This window comes from Ursus maritimus, unplaced genomic scaffold (assembly GCF_017311325.1).
Source record: "Ursus maritimus isolate PB19 unplaced genomic scaffold, ASM1731132v1 scaffold_7, whole genome shotgun sequence".
Lineage (NCBI taxonomy): Eukaryota > Metazoa > Chordata > Mammalia > Carnivora > Ursidae > Ursus > Ursus maritimus.
Genome location: NW_024426885.1, coordinates 75,580,259 through 75,594,797, shown reverse-complemented (window position 1 = coordinate 75,594,797; position 14,539 = coordinate 75,580,259).

Sequence of the window (14,539 nt, the reverse complement as noted above, 5' to 3'; positions counted from 1 at the left end):
CATATACCTTCTGCCCCTCTCGCTCTTTCTTCTTCTCCTGGGATCCCAATTATTCTAATATTGTTTTGCTTTATGGTATCACTTATCTCTCAAATTCTCCCATTGTGATTCAGTAGCTGTTTATCTTCTTTTTCTCAACTTCTTTATTCTCCATCATTTGGTCTCCTATGTCACTAATTCTCTCTTCTGCCTCATTTATCCTAGCAGTTAGAGCCTCCATTTTTTATTGCACCTCATTAGTAGCCTTTTTAAATTTTGACTTGGTTAGATTTTATTTCTCCAGAAAGGGATTTTCTAGTGTCTTCTATGCTTTTTTTCAAGCCCAGTTAGTATCTTTATAATCGTTATTCTGAACTCTAGTTCTGACATCTTTCTAATGTCCATATTGATTAGGTCCCTGGCAGTCAGTACTGCCTTTTATTCTTTATTTTTTAGGTGAGTTTTTCCATTTTGTCATTTTGTCAAGAGAAAGAATAGATGAACGAGAGAACAAGATGCTAAAAGGGTAACAACAACTCCAGAGAATTACACACTAAACAAATCAGAAGAGACCTGAAATTGGGGAGAAAAGAAAAAAGAAAAGAAATACAATCAGGGTGGTGAATAGAACAGAGCCATACACTAGATTTTGGGTGTATTTTGGTCTGTTAGAAGAAACTGCATCCCAAGATTTTAAAGAAAGAAAACTTATACACACACACACACACACACACACACACACAAAATAAGGTTAAATACAACGAAGGGGTAGAATGACTGTAAAAACAAAAATTAAATAAGATTTTTAAAAAGGAATTGATAAGTTGGTTGCAAAAGGAAAGAAGAATAATTTTAAATAAAAAAAAGAAAAGAAAGAAAATTTTAAAAATTAACTTCGAAAAGACTGAAGAATCATGGGGAAAAGCCATGAATTCTATGTGCTGTTTTCCCCTAGTGCTGGAGTTTTGCAGTTCTTGTTGATCAGTAAACTTGGTTTTGGCTGGATGTTCTTGCTGATCTTCTGGGGGAGGGGCCTGTTGCATTGATTCTCAAGTGTCTTTGCCCCACGCTAAGTCATCTGCTCGGATTTGCTCTCGGCAGCTTTTGTTCCCTGAAGGCTTTCTGTACAGATTTAGGGGATGAGAATGAAAATGGCAGCCTCCCACTCTCTGGCCCTGGAAGAGATGAGGGCTCGGGGCCCCACTCCTCAGTGAGCCCTCAGAGAAAAGCAGTCAGTCACTCCTGTCTCTGGCCGCACTCTGTGCTTACCCGGCCTGTGATCGAGCATATCTGTCTCTGGCACACGACCCCGTTTGGAGTTTCCAAACCCAACAGATTCCTACAGTGCGCTTTTGCACTGCTCTTCCCAGGGGAGGAAGGGGAGTCTCCCCGGTTCTCCTCCTTGTTGGACGCCTTCTTGAAGAGCAGTGGCCCAACTCTGCCACGGATCATGGTTTATGGCAACCCCAAGCTGAGAGCCCACTCCTCAGCTCACTCTTTGTGGCCGGCTTCCCCACTCTGATACCTGGGAGCTCTGCTGCACTCAGGCACCCCCTGTCTTTCTGTGACCCTGAGGGTCCTGAGACCACACTGTCCTAGCGAGGGTTCCACCCCCTACTTAGCCCCTGGAGCGATGTCCCTCACCGAAGCAGACTTCTAAAAGTTCCAATTTTGTGCTTCACTGCTCTATCCCTTGCAGTAGCCAGCTGACGGAGGCTCCCTCCACACTGCGGTCTATCTTGCCATATGTCTCCTCAGATTCACTTCTCCGCACCTCCTACCTTATAGAAAGTGTCGCTTTTCTGTTCATAGAGTTGCTGGTATTCTTTTCTTCGCTCTCCAGTTGAGTTCGTGGGTGTTCTGAATGGTTTGATAGCTATCTAGCTGAATTCCTGGGACCAGACGAACTTTAGGTCTTCTACTCCTCCACCACCTTGGACTCCTCCTCTAGGAAAATTTATTATTTTTAAAAATGCATCACAAATACTACCTGCTGACTTATAAAAAGGCACAATACTAAGCAGAAGACATAGGAGTCATATTTGCAGATTACTTAAAAAATAATTACCAAAATAATTCTGATGTTCTTCTAATGTTGCCCTTGGGTGGCATCTTGGAATGTGGTTTCTAGGGTGTCCTAGTAATCAGTTAACTGAAAAGGGTTTTCACCATGCCTAGACCTTTTATGAAAACATTATGGCTTATGTGGAACACCTGCTCTCCTGGGAGTCTAGAACTTTGGTCTGGGCGAGGCAGCAGGTGTCAGTGGAACCAGTCCTAACAATAATGTTGAGTGCTGAGTCTCTTACAGGATTCTCTGCATACAAAATCACACACATGTTGCTGCATTTTTGTTGCTAAGGGAAAATTGTGCTGTGTGTGAACACTCAGAAGGGAAAGAACATAAGGAAACCTGCAGGTGATTCCTCTACATTCTGTTCTTGTCTTTTGCTGATATGGGGGTACCTGGGTGGCTCAGTTGGTTAAGTGTCTGCATTTGGCTCAGGTCATGATTTCGGGGTCCTGGGATCAAGTCCCATGTCAGGATCCTTGCTCAGGGGGGAGTCTGCTTCTCCCTCTCCCTCTGCCCCTCCCCCTGCTTGTGCTAGCTCTCTCTCTCTCTCTGTCTCAAATAAATAAAGTCTTTTTAAAAAACTGACATGCCTACATTAACATCAAAACATAATTTAAGGCAAAAACATTGCTTGACACGGAGACACTTAATATTGATAAAAATATTAATCTACCTGAAAAATGTAACATTTTTTTGTGGGCACATGCATAATGGTGTCTTGATGCATAAAGCAAGAAATTGACAAGGTTGAGAGAAATATTAAAAATTATGATGGAAAGTAATATATTTCTCTTAGTAACTGATATAAGCAGGCAATAATATACATATTAATATACAATAAATATACAATATATATATAATAATTCATAACGTGGTAAAGTTTTGAATTGGAAAGGAGCACACATGCTCTGATTGACTTGACATATCACCCAACAACTTCAGGATATAATTTTCTGGGTCACATGGTACATTTTAAAAACTGTATATTCTGGGTCATAAAGAGTGTTTCAGTGCATTTTAAGTGATGGAAGTAAACTGAGTATGTTCTCTGGCCAAAATAGAATTAAGGAAAAAAATCAACATCAGTTTTTTAATTTAAATCCCCTATGTTTCTAGAGAAGCAATTCACTTCTAGATAACCTGGGGATTAAAGAACAAATCTGAATAATAATTAGATTAGACTTTAAACTGAATGATAATGAAAAAAATGACAAAATTATGAATTGTATGGAAACCTGTTTTTTGAGGGAAACTTGTTTTTTCAATGCATATATTGAAAAAAGGATAAAAATCTATGCTCGAAGCATCCATCCAAACATTTATAAACAACAGCCCATTAAGATAAAATAATTGGAAGAAATAAGATGTAAGATAATATAATTGCAATAAATATAAAAATTGATGTCATAAACTGATTCTTTGGAAAGCCTAGTAAAATTGACAAGCCTCTAGTAAGACCAGTTTAAAAAAAATTACCAAAAGAGCCAGTGTCAGGAATAATAAAGGACATTACAGATTCTGCAAACATCAAAAAGATAATGAGAGAAAATGATTAAGATTCTTCTGCGGGTAACTTTGCAGAATGGATGGAATGCAATACTTGTTTGCATACACTGGGTCATTAGCACGGAGCCGGGTACCTGGTGGCCATGCATCACAGGGATGCCTACAATGTGTGTCACGTCTCTGGTACCCGGTGGTGACCGTCAGAACACAGAATGGCCTTGAGGAAACTGTGAGAAGAAGAGCCAGGAGAACCCTCATGAGGAAATGTTACTGGAAGGTGATAAAGGGAACTTTCCAGTTTCAGTGTTCCTAGGCTCTGCCCCCTGGGTCCCAGGGAGGCTACGCTGTAACAGTCACCAAGGTCAGAATGACTCGGCCAAACCTCAAAGCACACGCTCCATTTCTGCCCCGAGCACACATCGTACATCTGCTTCGTTAAAGAGAATAACCAAAAAGTCACATTCTGAGTGCAAAAGATAAGAAAATGGAAGAAACCTCCCTGATACCCATTGTTACAGGATTTTTTTTCTGTCGGTGCCCATGGTTTTTGGTCAGACCGCTTCAGAAGAATGAAGAGGGAGACCAGAGAGGGGTGGGCAGCAAAGCAAGGTTTACTGAGAGAGAGCAAAGTGATAGCCAAGTGACAGTACAAAGTTCCCGAAGAGGGAGGGGACCCCAGAGGGTTGCCATCGGAGTTTCTAAATCTAGGGGTTTTTATGGGCTTGTTGGCGGGCTATTTTAATCCGATTAACCCTTCCTGCACCTGTCACCCAATAAGGTTTTTGTCGCATTGGAAAGGGTGGAGGGCTCCTTCCAGGGTGGTGTAAAATCCTTTTAAGGATGGTTTTCTCTTAGGACAGGGGGCCTCTTGTCCCTGCCTGCCTGCTTTTCAACTATCCTTCATCACCATTAGATTAAAGCCATCTAGCCCTCCATCTACTAGAAACTTAAGGTCTGCAGCTTTCTGAAATGTTCTTTGTCTAATAATTCGTCACTCTTTATTGCAACAATGTGTATAACCCTGTATCAAATGTACCCTCAGTGAAGCCTGCTCTTTGTGAAGACTGTGTATCCTGGACAGCTAACCTTACTTGGGCTCAAAGAAAACTCTCTTCCATTTTTTTGTGGGGGCTGGTGGAATTTCTAAAAGGTTTGCTCATTTTGCCTGGACGAGGGTCAAAGAGAGGACTTGCGGGACGCCTGGGTGGCTCAGTTGTTAAGCATCTGCCTTCGGCTCAGGTCATGATCCCAGGGTCCTGGGATCCAGCCCCACATCGGGCTCCCTGCTCCGTGGGAAGCCTGCGTCTCCCTCTCCCACTCCCCCTGCTTGTGTTCCCTCTCGCTGTCTCTCTCTCTGTCAAATAAATAAATAAAATCTTAAAAAAAAAAAGAGGATTTGTTTGCACTGTAATCATGGACAGCTTATCACATGTGTTGCATTCAGTTTCATGGAAAACAGAAAGGTACGTAAAGAGCGGATGGCTCTAGCAGAAGAGATTTCCAGGGAGGATCTGAGAACTAATCTCCTTTGGGGATGCTCCTTAAGAAATGAATAGAAATAAGCCAAACAAATAATTTTTCAAGCAGAATGTAGAGGAAATATAAAGAGGTCAGAACTTTCTGTTTTTAACAAGAAAACCATTGCCCAACCCCTGTTTCTCCAGACATCAAATGTCTTAGGTGAGCAGAAAACTGAGGTCTCAGGACAAAGATGAGACCTTCCTTAAGAACTCAAAGAGATCTAAAGTGGCATCTACCGGACCCTGAAGGCAAAGAAAAAGCCTTACAGAGATTTTATGACTCTAGGGTCATAAGGACTTCAAAGACTCCTAATGTTGTAGTCCTTAACCCCAAGATAAAGTACCATCTCTAGGGAACTTCTCCAGTAGAATGATTCTCTAATAAAATTCATAATAAACCTATAAAAGTTTAAAATAATTTTTTTGGTGGAAGTGCCTTTGTATCAAAGGATCAGAGAGTGGAAAATGAAGAGGCCTTTGGTCCTCAAACCTTATCTGAGCAAGAAGTCTGCTGAGAACACTACTATGTCATAGAACTAATTTATTTAACAATTTTAAAAGGCCAGCTTTTTCTCCATAGCGTATTAGACTTCAAACTTTCTCATTGCTTTTATTTTTTTTTTTTGCCATTTGTATTTTTATTTTATTATTATTTTTAAATCAACGTATAATGTATTATTTGTTTCAGGAGTACAGGTCTGTGATTCATCAGTCTTACACAATTGACAGCACTCACCATAGTACATACCCTCCCTAATGTCCATCGCCCAGCCACCCCGTCCCTCCCACCCCCCTCCACTCCAGCAACCCTCAGTTTGTTTTCTGAGATTAAGTCTCTTATGGTTTGTCTTCCTCTCTGGTTTTGTTCCATTTCATTTTTTCCTTTCTTCCCCCATGATCCTCTGCTTTGTTTCTCAAATTCCACATATCAGTGAGATCATATAATTGTCTTTTTCTAGTTGACTTATTTCGCCTATATATATATATATATATATATATATATGGAGAGAGAGAGATCTATCTATCTCACATCTTCTTTATCCATTCATCTCTCAGTGGACATGTAGGCTCTCTACATAGTTTGGCTATTATGAACACTGCTGCTATATACATTGGGGTGCACGTGCCCCTTCAAATCACTACATTTGTATCTTTGAGGTAAATACCCATTAGTGCATTGGTGGGTCACAAGGTAGCTCTATTCTCAACTCTTTGAGGAACTTCCATACTGTTCTCCAAAGTGGCTGCACCAGCTTGCATTCCACCAGCAGTGTACGAGGATTCCCTTTCTCTACATACGCGCCAATATCTATCATTTCCTCACTTGTTCATTTTAGCCATCCTGACTGGTGTGAGGTGGTATCTCGTGGTTTTGATTTGTATTTCCCTGATGCCGAGTGATGTTGAGAACTTTTTCATGTGTCTGTTGGCCATTTGGATGTCTTCTTTGCAGAAATGTCTGTTCATGTCTTCTGCCCATTTCTTGATTGGATTATTTGTTCCTTGGGTGTTGAGTTTGATAAGTTCTTTATAGATTTTGGATACTAGCCCTTTATCTGATATGTCATTTGCAAATATCTTCTCCCATTCTGTCGGTTGTCTTTTGGTTTTGTTGACTGTTTCCTTTGCTGTGCAAAAGCTTTTTATTTTGATGAAGTCCCAATAGTTCATTTTTGCCCTTGCTTCCCTTGCCTTTGGTGTCCAGGAAGAAGTTGCTGCGACTGAGGTTGAAGAGCTTGCTGCCTGTGTTCTCCTCAAGATTTTGATGGATTCCTGTTTCACATATAGATCTTTCATCCATTTGAGTCTGTTTTTGTGTATAGTATAAGGAAATGGTTCTGTTTCATTCTTCTGCATGTGACTGTCCAATTTTCCCAGCACCATTTGTTGAAGAGACTGTCTTTTTTTCCACTGAACATTCTTTCCTGCTTTGTCAAAGATTAGTTGACCATAGAGTTGACAGTCCATTTCTGGACTCTCTATTCCATTGATCTGTGTGTCTGTTTTTGTGCCAGTACCGTACTGTCTTGATGATTACAGCTTTGCATTAGAGTTTGAAGTCCGGAATTATGATGCCACCAGCTTTGGTTTTCTTTTTCAAGATTCCTCTGGCTATTCGGGGTCTTTTCTGGTTCCATACAAATTTTAGGATGATTTGTTCCATTTCTGTGGAAAAAGTTGATGGTATTTTGATAGGGATTGTACTGAATGTATAGATTGCTCTGGGTAGCATAGACATTTTCACAATATTTGTTCTTCCAATCCATGAGGATGGAACGTTTTTCCATTTCTTTGTGTCTTCCTCAATTTCTTTCATGAGTGGTCTACAGTTTTCTGAGTACAGGTCCTTTGCCTCTTTGGTTAGATTTATTCCTAGGTATCTTATGGTTTTTGGTGCAATTGTAAATGGGATAGACAACTTAATTTCTCTTCTTCTGTCTCGTGGTTGGTGTATAGAAATGCAACTGATTGGTGTGCACTGATTTTCTATCCTGCCACTTTACTGAATTCCCGTATGAGTTCTAGCAGTTTGGGGGTGGAGTCTTTAGGGTTTTCTACATAAAGTATCATATCATCTGCAAAGAGTGAGAGTTTGACTTCTTCTTTGCTGATTCGAATGCCTTTTATTTATATTTGTTGTCTGATTGCTGAAGCTAGGACTTCTAGTACTATGTTGAACAGCAGTGGTGAGAGTGGACATCCTTGCCGTGTTCCTGACTTTAGGGGAAAAGCTCTCAGTCTTTTCCCATTGAGAATGATATTCGCTGTGGGTTTTTCATAGATGGCTTTTCTGATACGAAGGTATGTTCCCACTATGCCTCCACTCTGAAGAGTTTTAATCAAGAAAAGATGCTGTACTTAGCCAAAAGCTTTTTCTGCATTGATAGAGAGTATCATATGGTTCTTGTCCTTTTTTATTATTATTATTAATGTAGTGTATCACATTGATTGATTTGAGAATGTTGAACCAACCTTGCAGCCCAGGAATAAATCCCACTTGGTCATTGTGAACAATCCTTTTAATGTACTGTTATATCCTATTGGCTAGTATTTTGGTGAGAATTTTTGCATCCATGTTCATCAGGCATATTTGTCTATTATTCTCCTTTTTGGTGGGATCTCTGTTTGGTTTGGGGTTCAAGGTAATGCTGGCCTCATAAAATGAATTTGGAAGTTTTCCTCCCATTTCTATGTTTTGGAACAGTTTCAGAAGAATAAGTATTCTTCTTTAAATGTTTGGTAGAATTCCCCTGGGAAGCCATCAGGCCCTGGGCTCTTGTTTGTTGGGTGATTTTTGATTCCTGCTTCAATTCCCTTGCTGGTTATCGGTCTGTTCAGGTTTTCTACTTCTTCCTGGTTCAGTTTTGGTAGTTTCTGTGTCTCTGGGAATGCATCCCCTTCTTGCAGATTGTCTAATTTGTTGGCATCTATTTGCTCATAATATGTTCTTAGAATTGTTTGTATTTCTTCGGTGTTTGTTATGATCTCTCCTCTTCCATTCATGATTTTATTTATTTGGGTCCTTCTCTTTTCTGTTTGATAAGCCTGGCCAATTCATCTTGTTAATTCTTTAAAAAAAACTAGCTCCAAGTTTTGTTGATCTGTTGTGTTCTTTTGGTTTCCATTTCATTGGTTTCTGCTCTGATCTTTATTATTTCTCTTCTGCTGCTGGGTTTTGGCTTCATTTGCTGTTCTTTCTCCAGATCCTTTAGGTGTAAGGTTAGGTTGTGTATTTGAGAACTTTCTTGTTTCTTAAGAAAGGCTTGTATTGCTATATACTTCCCTCTTAGGACCGGCTTTGCTTCATCCCAAGAATTTTGAACAGTTGTGTTTTCATTTTAATTTTTTCCATGAATTTTTAAAATAATTTCCGGGTTGATCCATTAATTCTTTAGTAGGATGCTCTTTAGCCTCCACGTATATGAGTTCTTTCCAACTTTCATCTTATGATTGAGTTTGAGTTTCAAAGCATTGTGGTCCGAAAATATGCAGGGAATGATCCCAGTCTTTTGGTACCAATTGAGACTTGATTTGTGACCCCGGATGTGATCTATTTTCAAGAATATTCCATGTGCAGTAGAGAAGAGTGTGTATTCTGTAGCTTTGGGATGGAATGTTCTGATTACATCTGTGAAGTCCATCTGGTCCAGTGTTTCATTTAAAGCCCTTATTTCCTTATTGATCATTTCATTGAGGGGGGTATTAAAGTCCCTACTATTATTGTTGATGTGTTTCTTTGAATTTGTTATTAATTGACTCATATAATTGGCTGCTCCCATGTTAGGGGCGTAAATATTTACAGTTGTTAGCTCTTATGAAATATTCCTCAATTTGAGATTTTCTTCCCCCTCGACAATGGCTCCAGTAAAACTTGTCCCTAGCATACATTTTAACCTATGTCTGGAAAGAAGAGATAATTCCAAGAGAAAGTAGACTTGCACCTCTGATACTCAGGTCCACTGGACAGCATTAAACATACCCAGCCCCATCTTGAAATGCATCACCATGGGTTTGGAATAAGATGGAGAGCAAGGGGTAGCCAACAATGTTGAGACATATCACATCTCTTTTGTGCCATTTTCCTTGTTAGTTAAATGTGCTTGATTTCATCTCTCTGTTAATGATAAGCATTGACTGGAGCTCCAGAAGGACAAGCACTTTCTTTTAGCCAGTGCTGTCTTCTCAGAACCTCAAACAGTGTCTGGCACCTGGTTTACTGATTAATACTGAAGAGTATATTAATGAAAGAATGAGTGAAGGAGTGAGCAAATGAAATGACTTTGGATCAAAAGCATCTTTCTGTGGGATAGACCGGTGATGGGTAGTAAGGAGGGCACGTATTGCATGGTGCACTGGGTGTTATACACAACTAATGAATCATCGAGCCTTACATCGGAAACCGGGGATGTACTGTATGGTGACTAACATAATATAATAAAAAATCATTTAAAAAAAAAAAAAAAGCATCTTTCTGTATTTTTACATCTACTGAGAATCCAAAATAATGTGTTTTCAATAACGTTTGCATAAAGGACACTTGACAAGTCTCTTTAATGCTCCTATCTCCTTATTTGGAAACTAAAAAGTGATTTTAGGTACGTTTCCTTGTAGTTCCTGTTTGATGATTCCTTTCTTCTTTAATTAGACCCTGAGATAAGTCAATTCTGTGAGTAATCTGCAAGATAAGAATGTAGTATTCATGTTTATGTGACATTTTACTTTGAGAAACTTTAAGAGGAACCCAGAAATATGCATTTTTTTACAGGAACCCATTTTTAATGTAAAGACAGTCTTCTGACTGTTACTGGAGAAGCCCTGGTTATTGTGCTCAGTGTTCAGCTCATTCGCCATCATATCTAAGCCTCTGTCGCCAGATTAATCAAAATTGGTTTTGTCACATTCCACCTTTCTTGGTCTGCTCTTCCATTTCCTAGGGCATTTTCTTTCTTTTACCCAAGTAAGGCCCCTATATGCCCAAGCCAGCGTGTTCTCACGCTTAGCACTACATGGGCTACTACCTTTATCCAAATTCCTACCATACTGTTGAGCATCAGAGGGAAATAAATTTGGCCACAAAAGAAGTGAGTACCAGAAGCTGGACTTGATTCTCCCTGTGTGACATCCCAGCATGAAAAACAGACAAACCAGATGGGACTCGAATTATATGGCCATAGATATGAAGATCTTCCGGCACGGAAAACCTTTGAAACATATAAAGACGTTTCTTCAGATCCTTTAAATTGGTTTAATCTTGACCAACTGTAAAGCTTCCTGCCTATCCCAGTCTCACCTCCTGCTATTTTCCCTAAGGGAAAATTAAAAGCCTCTGGCTCTTCTTTCCATGCTTAACCCTCTCCAACCCTTTTAAGTAGATTGTGAGAGGAAACATGAATTACCACGGATGTGGGCCACGAGAAAGGTGTACCAAAAGGCTTGGGTTTCATCTCAACTTTACATCATTTTCTGAGAGTTTAGTACTTTATCTTATGACATTTGACTGACATTTAATATCGGAAAGGGCAGCCTTCCCCTTCTATTCTATATTTAATAACTCTGCTTACAATGTTTTCATTAAAAATGTAAAGCGTATATTAATATGGTGTTTCTTATCAAGGGTTTTTATAAAAATGCTATCTTCTAAGTGAAAAACATTTTAAAACAAATAGATGGAATAATAGGTAACCACTTAATCACATCCTGAATAAAGTAGTGTATATCATTTTATTTTACTCACATAATTATATAGATGATAGGTAAACACTGATCTGAAGTGACCAGAAATATTACATGAGGAATACAAAAGTCTCTGTCAAAATACTTTCCTAAATTTTGTAATGAATTTCTCCTTAGTTCAGTTACTCGTTCAATAAAATATTGTCAGATCCCACTATACATGCAAAGTGACAATGACATTCATCCCCTTGAAGAGCTTTCAGTCTGGCAGCAGTAAATAATACATAAATGATTAATTATAAAATAAGATGATAGATAGTCTGATAGACTCCTAAGGGAATATAGTTCTGTTTCTCTGAGTCAGAGAAAGCTTCCAAGTAGAAGACCAAGAGTGAGGGAAAAAGACACTTTGTTGTAAGGCAGAAACATATACTAGCACACTCATCAACCCCCGCCCCATATTTAATGTCCTTTTGAGAGGAACAGCCTACTATAAATATGAGGTAAAGGTAGAAGGGTAGGAATGAGACTTGTGTCACCATTAGAAACTAAGGGAAAGAGCAGTCTCCCAGATATTCTGCCCAGCTTCTCCGTGATAAAGAGAAAATGTTCAGCCTGGCCTCCAGGGAAGTGAGAAGTATCTACACAGAGACACCTGTAAATGGCAAAAAATACTTGGCATATATGCCCCAGCTGCTGGGGTGATATGGTTGTGTTTCCTACCTTAATTTTTTCTATACCAGTGGGTGACCAAGGATATTTCTGAAGGAGAACAAAAGGAGGGACCTATAATGATTGTATTTTTTTTTTAAATTCTCACTGCATAAGGGAAAGTCTTGTGTCTAATAAACCAGTAGATATTTACTGTGAGTCTTCTAATTTGCTGATGATTGCAACCTCACTGTCCAGGTTGAAACCAAAAAGACCCAGGTTAGCTTACCATTCTGTCCACAGGAGGCATACAAGCTCTAAGCTTGTCAGAGGGTATGATAGTTCCTGCTTTCTCTTCCCTGGGTTTATTCCTGCCAGTTTATGTGTGAATGCATAATCTAACACTGTGAATCCCAGTTGTCACAAAACAATTTGCAAAACTGCTTCATCGAAGATGTGTCTGCCAATTGCCATAATCCTGCCCGACAAGTGTGTGAAAAGATATACATAACTAACAAGTCTTCTGATGGCGTGTAAGCGGCCAAATGCAAAGGAATAGAAGACAGAAACAGGCAATTACTTATTTACATTTCACGGGGGTCAGCCTGGGCATACGTAGTATCTTTAAAGAGGGCCGCCGTTTTCCCAGCCAGTCGAAGTGAATGAGACAGGGAAATCTCTGGACGAGGAGGTCTGTTAGTGAGCTAGAGGTGCTCAGTGCTGACATGCATATTAGCTACAAGGCTGGATGTGACCACAGTATTATTTGGAAGAGTATGGCTTTCATGAGATTTTAATCCTGTGACAGTAGGGAGAAAAACATGAGCATGAAAAGATGTTAAAGAGGGGAGCCTGGGGGGCTCAGTCGGTTGAGCTTCTGACTCTTGGTTTCGGCTCAGGCCATGATCTTGGGGTCATGGGGTTGAGCCCAGTGTCAGGCTCCCTGCTCAGCAGGGCATCTTCTTCTCCACCTCCCTCTGCCTCTCCCCCTGCTTGCACTCTTTCTCTCTCTAAAATTAAAAAAAAAATTTTTTTTTAAAAAGAAAAGATGTTAAAGATAATATGAGAAAGACAACGAACTGGTCCAAGCCATCACTCATCTAAAACTTTAAAGATTGATTAATATTATTATTTTAAAAATGGTAATGGCAATTTAAAATGCATTAGCCTTAACTGATGGAAGAATCAATGAATAGACTTATCCATCGATGTCAATTAATAGGCTCAGGTTTTTTGAAGTGGGTACAATAAATCGTTGATGTAGACTATATTTATGTATATTCCTATTAAGTCTAAGATTGACTTGGCATGTGGTACATCTGCTGAGCACAAGAATTGGTCACTTACCAGTGACCAAGGTGTACAGGCTGGGTCTATGCGAGTACGGACCCCTAGCTGAAGCCCCACTCACAGCTGGGGTTGTACCTGAGCCTCTCCTGTGAACTAAGTTCTTACTCAAAGACCTCCCTTCTCCATACTGGCCCAGTGCCATTTTCTCAATCAACCAAGTGGTTAAACTCAGATTCTGGAGTCAGACCACCTGCTCCCAAATCCTTGCTTTGCCACTTAGAAGATTTGTAATGTTGAGTAAAAGACTAACCTCTCTGTGCCTCCTTTAACTCACTCTTTTAACTAATTTGTCAAGTAGAAGCACTAAAGGTAGCATTTTCATAGGGTCACTGTACCGACTGTGTTATTTCATGCACAGTAGCTGGAAGTTCGCTCTGTGTCGGGAAGAGGTAGCTGCTGGTGTTAGTGGTGACTTAGCTTACGGAACAACCACCACAATTAACCATTTGACTGTAGAACCTGGGGGTCAGAGAGGAAGACAAAGACAGGGTCCAGAAGACTCATTGAAGGGCAACAAGCAGGACCAACAGAGGAAGGAACTGTGCTAGTCTGTCCCCAAAGCGGGGTAATCTGTGATGCACTTAGGATTATGGGAGCAAAGTGCTCCTGAGTCAGGACGGAATATAAGTGGGAGACGCCATCAAAAGAGAGGCATCATGGAATAAAATACTGCAACGTTTCATGGCAGATAGACGATTTGTTGAGAGAAATGAGATAATGCATTGGTACATAAGCTTCTGTATATACTGCAGACATTTCCTGGAGTCTTGGCCGCTGTATTCTGTTCCAAGGTGTCATGTCCATGAAAACTGGAGTAGACATGTTGGCACCTAAGGGAGGCAGGAACAGGGGCCACCTTTTCTCCACCAAATACTTTAGTGAATATTTTTAAGGAAAGGCTACAGCATTTCCCATGACAAGTGAGCTCATCATCAGCTATGAATTTATTCTGCCATGAAAATGAACTGTACTGCTCAGAGGTTAGCGTGATTCTCTGTGAGGCAGATCATTCAAAAGCCGGTTGCTTATTTTTAATAAAATATGTGTTCGGTTAAATTGTTCTCAGCCAAAAAAGTCCGGCACTTCATCAAGCAGCCGGCATATTTCTGGCATTTCACCTATAAATCTAGCCGTCGGGACCACCTACATGATTGATCCCAGTTGATAAATAAGCAGGTTATTCAAGGTGAGTGGATTTTGCAGTTTGATTGGTGAAGGGGAAAGTACTCTGCTAAAAAAAAAAATATATGAAAGAGGACATAAACAGAATTTCTGCTCCTGAAAA